This window comes from Euphorbia lathyris, chromosome 7 (assembly GCF_963576675.1).
Source record: "Euphorbia lathyris chromosome 7, ddEupLath1.1, whole genome shotgun sequence".
Classification (NCBI taxonomy): domain Eukaryota; kingdom Viridiplantae; phylum Streptophyta; class Magnoliopsida; order Malpighiales; family Euphorbiaceae; genus Euphorbia; species Euphorbia lathyris.
The window spans coordinates 53,182,156-53,197,883 of record NC_088916.1 but is presented as its reverse complement, the minus strand read 5'-3'; the positions used below and the strand labels follow the sequence as shown (position 1 = coordinate 53,197,883).

Sequence of the window (15,728 nt, the reverse complement as noted above, 5' to 3'; positions counted from 1 at the left end):
AGTACGTTGCTGCTGGAAGCTGTGTGGCTCAAGTCCTATGGATTAAGCAACAGCTTGAGGATTATGGCGTCAAAACAGAAACAATAGAAGTCAAATGTGACAGCAAGAGTGCCATTGACTTATCTAAGAATCCAATCCAACACAGCATGATGAAGCATGTCAGCATAAGACATCACTTCATCAGAGATCATGTACTAAAAAATGAGATCAAGCTGACTTACGTTTCAACAAATGAACAGCTTGCGGATATCTTTACGAAGCCCTTGGCTCGGGAGCAATTCAACATACTAAGGGAAGCTATCGGTATGTCTAATCCTTTACAATGAATTCTATGTGCTAAATTGAATGTTGAGTGATTGCCATGCTGAGTGATTTGTGAAAATTTAGTAACTGTTGCATGCTGAGTTAAGAATGACATGAAATCACCCTAAGCTGAGTAGACACACATGCTGAGTGATTCTCCCTAAGCTGAGTTACTAAAATCCACAACTATCCTACGTAAAACTGACTACTCAGAAATCACAAACGTTTGACATTCTCTATGCTGAGTAAATCACATTTAAAACATTAAATGCTGGCACACGCATTAATGGCCACCTAGGATAACGTAAGCAATAATGAGAAATCCCATGCACCGAACGTGTCATAAATGACAGAATCCCTGTCGGTTGATAATCTCGAGGGTAAAACGGCTAGTTCAAGGTTTAAGATTCATTAGCACCTCTATAAAGTGGAAGCTTTCCCACTTATCATTCTTTACACGTGAAAACCCTTGGCATTCGAATCCATCTCTCTCAACCTCAAAATCCTCTCAAAAAGTTCATAACAATGGCGAAAACCCAAAATCCTTCCGGCGTTGGTAACAACAACGACCACGCCGATGAGAACCCCAAGTCACCACCTCAACTAGGTCAGTACAACTCAACTCCAAATAGAAACCCCCAAACCGACCTAGCAACCTCATCAACAAAGAAGAAGAAAGCTAAGCAGACAAATGAGAAATTCTTCATCAAAGTATACCCGAGTGTGAAGAATCATGAGGTTCTCAGATGTAGGTGGTTCTCCCCAAGCTTCATAACACATGAGCAACCCTTTTGTGAATGGATTGCGAAAAACTGATGGGCTGGACTCTTTTCGCTTCCTAGAAAAACCTACCCTAGGTTAGTACGTGAATTCTACTCCAACCTTTGCGTTGATGGAAGTGATGCTGACCATCTAGTCACTCACGTTAAAGGTAAGAAAATCACCATTACCCCTTCCTATCTCGCAAACTTGCTTCAACTTCCAAACATTGGAAAGGAATTCAGGACCACTAAGGAGAAGCGTGACCACACTGTCACTTTCTGTAAACCTACTGGACACAAAGGGGAAATACCCAGCATGTGCATGGGGCAAAACCAGAAAATGGCGCACTATATACTTACCAACTTCATCTTCCCGAAATTCAACGCAGCATCATCCGCTTCCAACTTCGAGCAGTGCTTCATTTGGCACATGCTGACCTACAGCCCCCTCAACATGCCCGTATTTCTAGTAGGTGCATTCCAACGAAGCACTATCAAACTCAGGCTGGGTTCCCTAATAACCCGAATCCTTGAAGACCACCAAATCGACGTAACAACTGAAATACAAACGGTGGGAACAGAAATTACAGCTGCGTTATTGTTTGGGTTAGTATACAACCAACCTATCAAGCCGAAGAAGGGAAAAGGGGTCATCGAGGCAGCTCAGGGGGAAGCTGAGGGAGAAGCCGAGGAGGAAGCTCAGGGGGAAGAGGATGCTGAGCTATCTCAGAACGAGGATATTGCTATAGATGAAGCTGCTGTCCAAACCAAACGTGAAAAGAAACATAAGGCCATCCAAACCAGCTCAAAGGATGTTGATGCTGTCCCTAAGAAAATTCGGGTTGTCTCTAAGGGGAAGAAAATTGATGCTGACCAAGGTAATTCAGCAGAGAAAAGAAAAAGGCAAGATGAGCCTGAGGAGCTAGAAAGTGTGGAAACCCCTCTGAAGAAGAAGAGGAAAACTGCTGAGCTGAGTCCGGATGAAGCTATTCCTCTTGGTTTTGCTGTTCCTGATGATGCTCACTTTATCAAAAGCCAAGAAATTGACCTTGATCAAACTCCAGCTGATCAAGAAGATGATGAAGAAGAACAAAGTGATAATGAAGGTCAACATGATTACAATGAGGATGTTGAGCAACATCAAGAAAATTGTGCTGAGCAAGAACAAACAGAGAATGCTGAGGAAGTTGAAAGTCTAGTTGAACAGAATGTGATAGGTGATGCTGAGCTTCCAGAGCAAGAAGTAGTACGGGAAGGGCTCAACACTGATCTTGGAATTGAGTCATCACTTGATTCCATCCCTGCTGACTCAACTCCTCCAAAAGCAAGAAAATTAAGAAGGCTTAAGAAGAAGGCCTACAAATCTCCAACTATTAACCTCCTGGATGACTCACCTCCAAGGGATGACATCATGGATCTCACAACCACTCATTTTCGGTTCTTCTCCTCACATCCTGAGCCTTCCATACAGGAAAACCAAGCCTCTGTTACTCATACCGAGCAACACGCCAAGACTCCAGAAAATCCAAACCAAACCGAGCAAACACTCGAAGTCCTAGCTACTCAGGGAGAAAAGCAAGCTAAGGAAAATCCTACTCAGCCTGAGGTGCCTCTCCCTGCACTAACTCAAGACCATGTTGAGCAGGTAATTCTCTCTGCCGATCCACCTCCTTCCCATCCTATTGTGCAGACCATTGAGCAGTCAGCTCCTGCTGCTCATCCACATCAAAGTCCAGTTGCTGACCAAGTTAGAACTTCAACTCATGGACAGCACCAAAACCCTCCATCAGGTGGTACCAAAACTCCGGCAGCTGAGCCAAGTTCTGAAACACAGTATGCCTATCTTTCTGCCACTGAGTCTGGACGTCGCATCATAGACTCCGCTCAACATCTTCTTCAGGACTTAAACAATTCCAATACTGATGCTGCTAGGACGGTCAATGTTGAGTCCCAAGAACTCCCATCTGTCACTCAGCTTCTCAATGAGATAAAAAATCTCAAAGACTTGGTTAGCGTCATGACCACCATGCAAGCTGTTAAGCCCAAAATATACCTAAAATATCATTAACATTTACATCATTTTTATTACGAATTTGTGTTATTTATATCTGTTTAGATTACTTTTACTTTCGAATATCTTTCTTTCTTGCAAGGTACCTGAATATTTGGTAAAATCCAAATAGGAACGAAAAAGGATCTAAAACAGAAGAAAAACCCTACAAAAGGAGTCAAAGACGACGTAAATCGAAAGCGCCAAGTCGAGGACACGAACGAAAGCAAGAAGTAAGAAAACCTGCCGGGCCGCGACAGTGGATCCCAGACCCGTGGCCGCGACACGCGTGGTATAACCTTTTCTCCCCTTCGTCCGTTGCTCAGCTCAGTGCTACGTCATTCACGGCCGCGGATTACTATCCTCGGTAAGTGCAGAAATTCACCAAGAGCATTTAACACATGCTGAAAATCCAAGAAACGCGTTCGTTCAAGTGGATAAAGACGTCCTTTCACAACGGACACGACTCTTAACCAACGGATACATCACTTCAAACACAACCCTTCAACATCTATAAATAAAGAGTTGATGTTGAGAAAAAGTGTAATGAAATGCTATAATATAGATATAGAAATCAGAGCGTAGAACTTATGTCGAAGTTCTAAGTAAAAACATTTCGAGAGTTAGAAATTAGATTCTGTACAAAACAAGATGAGGTACACATATTGTTTATAGTTTAATTACAACTCAGTAGCGTTTAGACATTGTTCCAGTTTTAGTTTGCATCATGGTAGTGGCCGACCGAATCCCTATTACGAAGTTACAGCGAGAAGATTGAGTAAAGTGTTCGCCCCCGAGCCTGACAACCTCCTAGGAAACCCAAGGAAGCGGAACCGATCAAGCCCTTCACTTGCACGCCCTCGAAGAACTCGATGCTCCTTATTCTCTGTAAACTTGTATCAATTTATATTTCATCTAATAAAGTCCGTTCTATTCGACAAATCATTATGCAGCACTTATGGTAACCAATCCAATATAAGTGAGGCTGGTGTTTTCATTAATATGCACTTGAATTCAAAATCATTACAAGGAAACTTTGTTGAACACTTAGGCAAATTATCATCTCGAAAGAGTTTTAATTTGAGTAAGGGCAACTATCCCGAAAGGGTTTTGTCGCGTTCAAAGCCAATTAATTAGAAGTTCCGTCATTTATTTCATCATCATAATCGATACAAAGTTTAAATTGTTTTCTTTGCTTAATGCAAATGAACAAATTTATTCATTTTTCTAATAAGTTCTAAATGTTCATGTTTTGTAAAATTCATCCTTAAAATCAGATGATCTTTCTAACAATCGATTTATTCTAAATACATAATCTTATTCCAGCATTTTCAAATAATCAAAGTTCACAAATTCAATCAAATAAATTTCCTAAATTCAATTAATCCAATTTTCACTTTTCATTTACATTTAATAATAAATCCAACAAGTTCGAAATTAATAATTCAAAAATAAGTTTTTCGTTAAAAAAACGTATCCCTGTGGGATCGATATTTTTATTACTACAAGCGAAACCGTGCACTTGCGGAAATCGCTCAACAAGTTTTTGGCGCCGTTGCCGGGGATACGCCAAAATTTTTTACAAATTTTTATTTTTTTTATTTTATTTTCGAATATAGGTTTATACATTATTTTTATACAATTTTTATATTTTATTTATTTTTCAGTTTATATAACACATTTTGTTTTCAATTTTGTTTTGAAGGTAGTTTGGCTCGTGTAACAATTTCAAGTTCATGCGCAGTTCGCGAAATTCGGGCACGCCACCAGATCCTTTTGATCCAGAAATTGAAAGAACACTTAAGAAAAACAAGAAAAACAAAAACAAAACACCCTTAAAAACCAAAGTAGTCCAGCCAGAAACCATGGCCGATCCACTGACACTTATGGATTATGCTAGGCCAGGAATGGCCGGTGTAACTAATAGTGTAGTTAGACCCCGTATAAACGCAAATCAATTTGAAATTAAGCCTGCTTTGCTTAATATGTTGCAAAACAACGTAACGTTTTACGGATTGCCTAACGAAAACCCTAATGCACATTTGACAAATTTCTTAGAAATTTGTGACACTTTTAAAATTACTGATGTAACAGCCGAAGCAATCAAACTTCGCCTCTTTCCTTTCACTTTGAAGGATAATGCAAAAATTTGGTTAACTTCTATGCCTGCTGCAACATTTGAAACTTGGGACTAATTAGCCCAAGCATTTTTACAAAAATATTTTCCCTTAGCAAAAACCGCAAGAGTCATCAAAGAGTTGACATCTTTTACACAAAATGATAATGAAACTCTTTATGAAGCTTGGGAACGTTTTAAAGAACTTCAACGTTTATGCCCACACCACCAATTGCCAGATGCACTTTTAATGCAGACATTCTATAATGGATTAAATCCTACGACTAGAGGTTCATTAGATGCTATGTCTGGAGGGTTATTTATGAAGAAGACGTCCGCCCAAGCAAGAGAACTTTTGGAGGAAATGGCAATCAACAGCAGTATGTGGCCCGCAGAGCATGGACATATACCAACGGCGAAACCATCATCCTCATGTACATCATCGGTTAAAGGTATAATGAATCTTGATCCTGTAGCAATGTTACAAGCCCAATTTTCTGCCTTATCGCACAAAATTGATAAATTTATGGCACCATGCGATCCTAATGATCCGATCCAGAGAGACATTGACTACGAAGGTATGAATGAGATAGAACAGGTAAATTTTGTCCAAGGACAAAACCAAACTACTAATCCTTATTCTAATACTTATAATCCTGGATGGAGAAATCATCCTAACTTTAACTGGAAAGATGGTAATAATAATAATAATGCTAATGCTAATCAATATCGTATAAATAATTATCAAAATCAAACAAGAGATACGATTAGCACTTTATCTTCAAAAATCGACAAATTTATAGATGCTATGAATGGAAAGGTAAGTAATCAAGACGATGGTTTTAAACAGATCGAAAATAAATTCGATCAGCTTATCAAAAACCAATCATCTAGCATCAATAATTTGGAGGTTCAAATTGGACAACTTGCTAAATCAATTCCATCCCGCAAAGAGGGAAGTCTTCCTAGCCAAACGGAAGAAAATCCGAAAGAGCATGTTAAGGCTATCACTCTTCGTTCGGGGAAAAACTACTTAGGTCCGGAAATGCCCGGAAATTCAACTTTACTTGGAAATGATTTACCAAAATCCAAAGAAGATACGTTAAAACAAAAAGATACGCCAATTGACTCTAATCCAAAACCTTTTGTACCAAAGCCACCTTTTCCACACAGGGTCCGAAATAAGGACCATGATAAACAACTTTTATCATTTTTAGACAAACTTAAAAATTTGCATATAAATTTAACATTCATGGATGCAATTACGCAAATTCCTAATTATGGAAAATTCTTGAAAGATTTAATTTCAAAAAAGATTAGTTGGGAAGGAATTTCATCCATTTCACTTTCTGAAGAATGTAGTTCGATAGTATCAAGCAAATTACCTACTAAACTCAAAGATCCCAGATGCTTTACCATTCCGTGTACTTTGGGAAATATGGAATTCCCAAGTTGTCTTTGCGATTTAGGAGCTAGTATAAACTTGATGCCATTGTCTATTTTTGAGAAATTAGGATTAGAAGAAGACATCAAGCGTACCAATATGGTTTTGCAATTAGCGAATCAATCCACTAAAAGACCATATGGTATAATTGAAGACGTTTTGGTAAAAGTTGACAAATTTATTTTTCCTACTGATTTTGTTATCTTAGATTTTGCTTATGATGCTAATTGTCCGCTAATCTTTGGTAGACCATTCATGAACACGGGACGTGCTCTAGTTGATGTGTCGGAAGGAAAAGTAGTTTTACGAATAGGTGACGATAAGATCGAGTTCGATATGAATCAAGCGATGAAATATCCTATGGAGGATTTCGCTTGTATGAAGCTTGATTTAATTGAAGAATGTGTTAATGACATTGTTCAAAGAGAAGAAATAATAGAACCTATAATGGGTGAAGAATTAGAAGATAAGGACCCAGAGCCTTTGATTCGAGAAGATGGACCAGTTCCGCCTTCGGTCGTAATTCCACCTAAATTAGAACTTAAAGAGTTACCAAACCATTTGAGGTACAACAAAGAATATTGGGCTAGTAGGGAACTTAATAAAATCTATTACGAAAATATCTCCGAAATAGGAACTAATTTCGTAACAAGATTTCCTGACATATAAATCATTTTATTTTTCTAATAGTTAGTTTTTATTTATTTTTATTTTTTATTTTTATTTTTGATTTTGTTTTGTTTTAGATTATATCATTTTATTAGAATTTCAGATATAGAAAAATATATACAAGTCATGATTTTAATTAATTTTTAGGAATTTCATGTGAAGAAGAAATTCAGTGATTCTCAGTTGAGAATTTGAAATTCTCAGTTGAGAATTCACATATATAGAATTCTTAAGGAGGTAAGAAATTTCTGAACTTATAGAGAATTTAAAATTCTCAGTTGAGAATTTGGGTATAACTAGCAGCCAGGAAAATTTCTCGACTTGTAGAGGATTTCAGATTCTCAGTTGAGAATTCTGATTAAAAATTGAAAGGAAAATTTCTGAACTTACCGAGGATGAGGATTCTCGGTAGAGGATCAGAAATTTGGAGTTTTGACAACTGATTTCCGCAGGGAAATCAGCGTGTCGCGACCGCGGGTCAGAATCCTCGGTCGCGACACGGGGAAATTATGCCCAAATTAACCCTTTTTCCAGCAGATGCAACTCTTCAGAAACGAAAAATTGAGTTTTTTCATTTTTAAGAGGTTTGTTTCATGCCTTTTCATTTCAAAAACAACACCTCTTTTTATCCTAGGGTTTTATAAATAGGTTCTAGAGGTTCAGTTTTCTGTCACTTTCTTTTCATCTCTATCAGAACTATCTCTGATTTTCTTACCATTCACAAATCTAGACACTAAGTTCAGAACTTTTTCTTTCCAAACATCATGGCTTCCTCAAGCACTTCATCTAAGAAATTTATTGCTTCACGCAATAAACGTGTTGATATATCAGAGCGTTATGGATGTAACTTTCCCATCTTCAATCATGAAGAGGGAAGGCGCTTCTTGAGGCTCCGATACACATTCTTTGTCGGAATGCTATACATGGATGACTTTCTTAACGATCAGTTGGGAATTAAAGATGATATGAGTCGCTACATGGAGCGATTAGGATGGACCAGATTTGTTGATATGAAGTTTCCTATAATTGGAGACTGGATATTAGAGTTCTTCTGTACAGTGCGTTTTGTTAACAAACGTCGGGTGCGTCTCAGTTTTCGTCGGGATGGCAAAACTGTCACTTTTGGATATCCTGAATTGCATGCTTGGTTTGGTTTTCCCTTGAAGGATACTACCAAACGTCATCATGGAAGAGATATGACGTCCACTGATATTTGGCGAATGCTCACCGGTATCTGGCCTTTCCACCCAAAACTTGCCTATAATAAGTCTTTCTATTCCAACTCTATACTATATTTGCATAAGTTTCTGAGTCACAGCCTGTTCGGTCGCACGTTCAGTAGTGTCGTCCAAGAATCTGATCTTTATGTCCTTGGCGATATATTTCAAGGCAACGTGGTTGATTCTTCAAAAATTCTGATGGAGGGTCTTGTTGCCGCATCCAGATCAAAGGCTAAGAAGGTTGGGTTCGGGAATATTATATGTGGAATAATACTAGGGACCAAGGGCAATATTTCTGTTCCTTGGAGTGATGCTGAATCTTTCCCGATGCTAGACTATGAATTTTTAGAATTTGAAGGTCTAGTGAAGCGAGTTTTTCGATTAGGACCAAATTTTCTTTCTGCACTAGAACGTCAAGCCTTCGTGCAGTTGAAAATAGAACGATATAGGGCTAAGAAAATCCCGATTGAAGGGGACGAATTTTTAGCATAGCTTGTATTTTGTTTGTTTGTAAATATAAGTTAATAAATAAAAATTTCTTTTTTGCATTATACTTTGTTTTTTATTATATGGTTACATTTTAATTTCATAAATCTAGACCAATGAATCAATTAAATGCAAACTTAATCCATTCATTAACTAATTAATTGATTAATAATTACATTTCAAGTTCCTAAAATAAGATTCATTTAACTTAAATTAATAAATGCACATAAATGCTTCAATTAATTTTAGTTACAAACCTTTCATATTCATAATTTTAACATTTATTACTTAATGCATTTTTCATTTTAATTTTCCATTAATAAGGATAAACCTTTGGTTTTCCTTATCATTTAATGTTTTACATTAATGTTTTTAAGTACAGATCACATTTTAAAGGAGTACAGGTTCCAAACTATCAAGAAATTACATGAATTGAAGTTATTATGCAGAATTGGGTGACCACCGTGTGATCCGCGGCCGAGAATTAATGGATTCCCGGTAACTTCAGCAAATTTACTCCAAATTCAGACAAAAATTTTTGCTGCCCAACGCGATTCGCGGCCGCGAATTCTGGATTCTCGGTAACTTCAGAAATTTCTTCAAAAATTTCAGAGACAACATTGGTTTAAAAACGCGATCCGCGACCGCGACACGCGTATTTAAGGCACTCCAAGTCCGATTTTAGCCTATATTTTTCGCCTCTTCACATTTCAACCTATACCTATTCCTTTTCCTATTCTCCCTCTACCTAATTACTCTTCCTATTTCAACTCTACCTATTCCAATTCCTATTCCTACTCTAACTATTTAACTTCCTACTCAAACCCTATATATACCTATTACTTACACAAACCTTACATCACCTCCAATTTTAACCAATCCCCTACTCTTACCTTTTCCCAATACCTTACTTTTACTCTTCCCAATTTCATCATTACCCTTTTCAATCACCTACACCTTTCAACTTCAAGTCTCCAAAACACCTCTACTTCATCTTCAACCTCAAGCTTTTCTCTCTTTTCTTTCAAACTAAACCCTAAACACCATAACCATGCCTAGAGCAAAGCGTGTTGGACACAAGCCGGCTGTCACTGAGGCTAATCGCCTAAGGATTAGTTGCGGAGCTTATTTCGACATTCATTCTGAAGAAGAAGTTGGACGTTTCAAGCACTTTTCAAACGCCAATCGTAAGTTCGTGGATATGCAGTTTCTTGACTTTGATTCGGTAAGGAAGTTGAACTTCACTACACAAATTACTGCTTTTATTGAAACTTTGGGATGAGATACTTTTGCTTCTATGCGTTTTCCACAAATTCAAGAGTATGTGGTTGAATTTTTGGTTACTTTGACGATGAACAAAAAGAGGACTGAAATTTCTTTTCGGAATAATGGTGTCACCTATACCGTTGATTATGAGGCTATGGGTAACATGTTTGGTTTCCCTACTAGTGATTTTTATGATAAGCCTCGGGATTTTGATAATAACTCTTTTTGGCAAACTCTGTCTGACCAAACTTCTTTTGACTCCAAAAACACCTCGAGCAAGTTGATTAAGGACAATTGTGTGTTCTTCTTTCACAAGTATTTGAGTTTTTCACTTTTTGGTCATGTTGAGAGTTCGAAGATTCAAGTCCGGGATTTGTTTGTTTGGGATTGTTTGTTCAAGGGTTTACGGGTTGATAGCATTGGAATGCTTTTTGACAATTTGTATTGTGCTTCGAGGGCTCACACCACTCAAGTCCCTCTCGGTAATTTAATCACCGCTATTGTTTTGGGGGCACGAGATGAATTGGCTACTTTTGATATGTCCACCTACCATGGATATGTTCCGGTTTTGGACATTGCGGCACTTGAGCGAGCTCATTTATTGGTTTCTGCGGCTCCTCCTGTTTTTATTTTGTATGCTACCCGTATTGCACATCTTCGTGGCACTATGGGTGGAGGTGCTTCTAGTTCTCATAATGTAGGTACCGCCGAAGAAGGAGCGGAGGACGGTGGAGAAGCTGCACCACAAGCCCAAGCAACACAAGATAATGATCCGGTGGATTTAAGGCGGATTTTGAACCAAATCAATGCAAATAATCGACAAATGAATTTGAGAATTGATGATTTGGTGGAGAACAATATGGTGATGAATGACAACCTCAATACTTTGAGGCGTGCGCATCGTTCAACTCGGCATCGGATGCTTTCATTTTTCCGCCGCCGAAATGTGGAAACTTCACCAACACCTCCGGATTCCCCGCCACATGCTTAGGTTTTATCTTTTATTTTTATCTTCTCTTATTTCAATTTCAGTTTCGTACATTTTTTTTTTCTTATATTTCGTACAATTTCAGTTTTAATTAATTTTCTGATTAATGTTTTTGCTATATCTTTCGTTTATTTCCGTTTGTTTTATCTTTAGTGTTTTATCTCCATTTTTGCACCCATGAGGACATGGTCCAATTTAAGTGTGGGAGGAGATATATACATATATCATTTTATGCAAACGAATGAATGAATGAATGTATGCAAATGAATGAATGAATGTATGCATCGCTTGTATTGCAACACTTTTAAATATATTGCAACAAATGAAAAAAACTTAACATTTTTTTTTATGAAATATCATTTTTACATTTATAAATATCATAAGTTAAAATTTTTATGATTATTTTTAGGTTATCATTATCGATAGAAATAAATATTTCTATACGGGTAATATTTTTCAAATATTTTTCACAAATCTTCAACACAATTTTAAGTAAAAAATTGTCTCGAGTGAATGTATTTAAGTAAAAAATTCTTTATTTTCAATCTCTATTTCATATCATGAAATTCATGATACATAAATCTTATTTTAAATTTTTATTAGGTTTATAGGCATTAAATTAAACTAACAATTTTTAGCTCGGTTTTGATTTTGTCTTACATTAACACCAATTGAAGTTTTTAAGGAAACTATAGCCATAATACATGTTGAATTTTAAGTCAATATAGGATGAATGTGCTAATTTTCTTTTTCCCAAGTTATAATCAATAAATCGTATTCTTAACTTTTGGCCACGATTGAGACCAACCTTATCACAGTCGAGGTATGAAAGGGAAGAAATTAATAAGTAAAGCGTACTTTTGGCCACGGTTGCGACCACCCTTATCACAATCGAGGTATGGAAGGAACGTTTAAATAAGAAAAATTAAGCGTGTTTAAAGTTTAAAGTAACGATTGCGTCCACCCATGGCATGGTCGGTACCTCTTAAGCGAACACAAAACAATTGCATATAAAGTTACGATCGAGACCACCCTTATCACGGGTGTAACTAAGCAAATAAATTAAACTTAATACTCATATCTAATAATTCAAGTTTGGTAAAGGAAATTTGGTGCTTTGAAATGCCTTGAGATGAAAAACTCAATAACATGCGTGCTTACATCGTCCTGAATACTTCAATTTAAAAATTGAAATACAAGACGAATGATATATCGTATTTATACTAAGTTAGTTTGATATTTTGCGTATAAATTTGCCATGCGAAGTTAGTCTTTTCGGCTTAACTAATTTAAAAGGTAAAAACAAAGATATATGTTTTATTTTTATAAAAAGATTAGTTAAGGAATAAATTCAGTGAAATTTTGCTCGGGACTAGCAAAAGATTAAGTGTGGAGATTTGTTAAGCCCAAAATATACCTAAAATATCATTAACATTTACATCATTTTTATTACGAATTTGTGTTATTTATATCTGTTTAGATTACTTTTACTTTCAAATATCTTTCTTTCTTGCAAGGTACCTGAATATTTGGTAAAATCCAAATAGGAACGAAAAAGGATCTAAAACAGAAGAAAAACCCTACAAAAGGAGTCAAAGACGACGTAAATCGAAAGCGCCAAGTCGAGGACACGAACGAAAGCAAGAAGTAAGAAAACCTGCCGGGCCGCGACAGTGGATCCCAGACCCGCGGCCGCGACACGCGTGGTATAACCTTTTCTCCCCTTCGTCCGTCGCTCAGCTCAGTGCTACGTCATTCACGGCCGCGGATTACTATCCTCGGTAAGTGCAGAAATTCACAAAGAGCATTTAACACATGCTGAAAATCCAAGAAACGCGTTCGTTCAAGTGGATAAAGACGTCCTTTCACAACGGACACGACTCTTAACCAACGGATACATCACTTCAAACACAACCCTTCAACATCTATAAATAAAGAGTTGATGTTAAGAAAAAGTGTAATGAAATGCTATAATATAGATATAGAAATCAGAGCGTAGAACTTATGTCGAAGTTCTAAGTAAAAACATTTCGAGAGTTAGAAATTAGATTCTGTACAAAACAAGATGAGGTACACATATTGTTTATAGTTTAATTACAACTCAGTAGCGTTTAGACATTGTTCCAGTTTTAGTTTGCATCATGGTAGTGGCCGACCGAATCCCTATTACGAAGTTACAGCGAGAAGATTGAGTAAAGTGTTCGCCCCCGAGCCTGACAACCTCCTAGGAAACCCAAGGAAGCGGAACCGATCAAGCCCTTCACTTGCACGCCCTCGAAGAACTCGATGCTCCTTATTCTCTGTAAACTTGTATCAATTTATATTTCATCTAATAAAGTCCGTTCTATTCGACAAATCGTTATGCAGCACTTATGGTAACCAATCCAATATAAGTGAGGCTGGTGTTTTCATTAATATGCACTTGAATTCAAAATCATTACAAGGAAACTTTGTTGAACACTTAGGCAAATTATCATCTCGAAAGAGTTTTAATTTGAGTAAGGGCAACTATCCCGAAAGGGTTTTGTCGCGTTCAAAGCTAATTAATTAGAGGTTCCGTCATTTATTTCATCATCATAATCGATACAAAGTTTAAGTTGTTTTCTTTGCTTAATGCAAATGAACAAATTCATTCATTTTTCTAATAATTTCTAAATGTTCATGTTTTGTAAAATTCATCCTTAAAATCAGATGATCTTTCTAACAATCGATTTATTCTAAATACATAATCTTATTCCAGCATTTTCAAATAATCAAAGTTCACAAATTCAATCAAATAAATTTCCTAAATTCAATTAATCCAATTTTCACTTTTCATTTACATTTAATAATAAATCCAACAAGTTCGAAATTAATAATTCAAAAATAAGTTTTTCGTTAAAAAAACGTATCCCTGTGGGATCGATATTTTTATTACTACAAGCGAAACCGTGCACTTGCGGAAATCGCTCAACACAAGCCCAGCAGTCCAAACAAGAATCGATTGATAAACTGGCCGAGCTGCATCTTTTGATGGTAAATCACATTGACTCTCTCCAAGGTCAGATCCATGCTCTCTAAAGTCAGATCAATGCTCTCCCCACGATCAACACAGGCTATGCTACCTCTGTTGAGTTAGATCATTGCTTCACCAAACTAACTTCTGAGCTGATTGGAGCCGTGATCTTCTTTTTTCATCTTCCCAATGCACGATGGATGAAATAAGTGAAGCTGTCCGTCTTCTGAATCTGAGCAAAGAGGAGATGGAAACTGACATGGTCAAGACCAATACCATTCTCCAAACCACTCAAAGCCTGTTTCGCCATGTCCGTCATACAAATGCTCAACGTGACATCTATGACAAGGCTATCCTTAGAATGTACCACCAATCCTATGCTCAACTCGTGGAAGTAATGTCCTAGTTCGCTAAGTCACAAGAATACATGCTCAGCATGATCAGCTCCTCCATCCGCGTCCCAGGTTCAGTTCTGGATGATGGAGTTCCTGTGCTTGATGGGTTGTTTGAAAGCACAAAATGTCTCAAGGCATACTCCGTCAAACTAACTCGTGCTGCTCTCAATGACACCTTCATTGCTCCTCCGCCTGATGGTGGCAAAACGGGGGAGAACAGACGAGATGATGGAACTCAGCAAGAAACAGGTGAAGCTTCAGGTAGTAAGCAGCGAAAAGACAAAGGCAAGGGAAAATTGTATCAAGCTGCCCATAGAAAGTAATAGCTTAGTCAGCTTAGGACTAAGCTTATTCTGTATGTATGCTTGATAACTTGAAAATATGTTAAGTATCCTTTCTTTCAAATTGACTTAACTATTTGCGATGCTTATTTAGATGCTGGCCTGTCTAATAATTGAACAAACAAAATTAATATACTCAGTACTTACTCTAATACCAAAACTAATCATGTATCAAACTGAGTGAACATTTAAACTCTTCTGAAAATTGAAATAAGTCAGGATAAACATGTCATTCTCCAAAAATTTAAAGACAAAACATGCTACCCTTACGGGGGAGTAATTTCAGAAGAATAAAATATAATTCAATCATGGGGAATTCCAATACTGAGTTCCATAAATTAAATATTTTGTCAACATCAAAATGGGGGAGTTTGTTGAAACACCTTTCCACAAGATTTTGATTTGACAAAATCATTTAAGTTTAATCCATGATTAAGAGACAATTAAAGTTAAGTGCTTTGATTTAATTGTACTAATCAGTTTGTTCAATGTTGAGTTTAAATATATATATATAAAAGAAAGACAGGATAAAAGACAGCATGATACTGCACAAGTTGAAGTAAAACACAACTCAGCATCACAGAAGGAAAATAATCTTCAAGAGAAACGTACGAAGATAAAGCTGAGTGGAGATTGGAACTCAACATCAAAGAAGAGAACTCTGCTTCAGAACAAAGTCTTGTAGAACGAAGCT

The 15,728-nt window shown here is 37.0% G+C and overlaps 1 non-coding gene across 1 annotated transcript; it reads right to left on the bottom strand.

Annotated features, from left to right (window-relative positions):
- Positions 1–5,357: 5,357 nt before the first annotated feature.
- On the bottom strand, positions 5,358–5,464 carry LOC136201837 (small nucleolar RNA R71). The gene has a single exon (XR_010674176.1). It is a non-coding gene; the product is annotated as a small nucleolar RNA R71 (small nucleolar RNA).
- Positions 5,465–15,728: the final 10,264 nt, after the last annotated feature.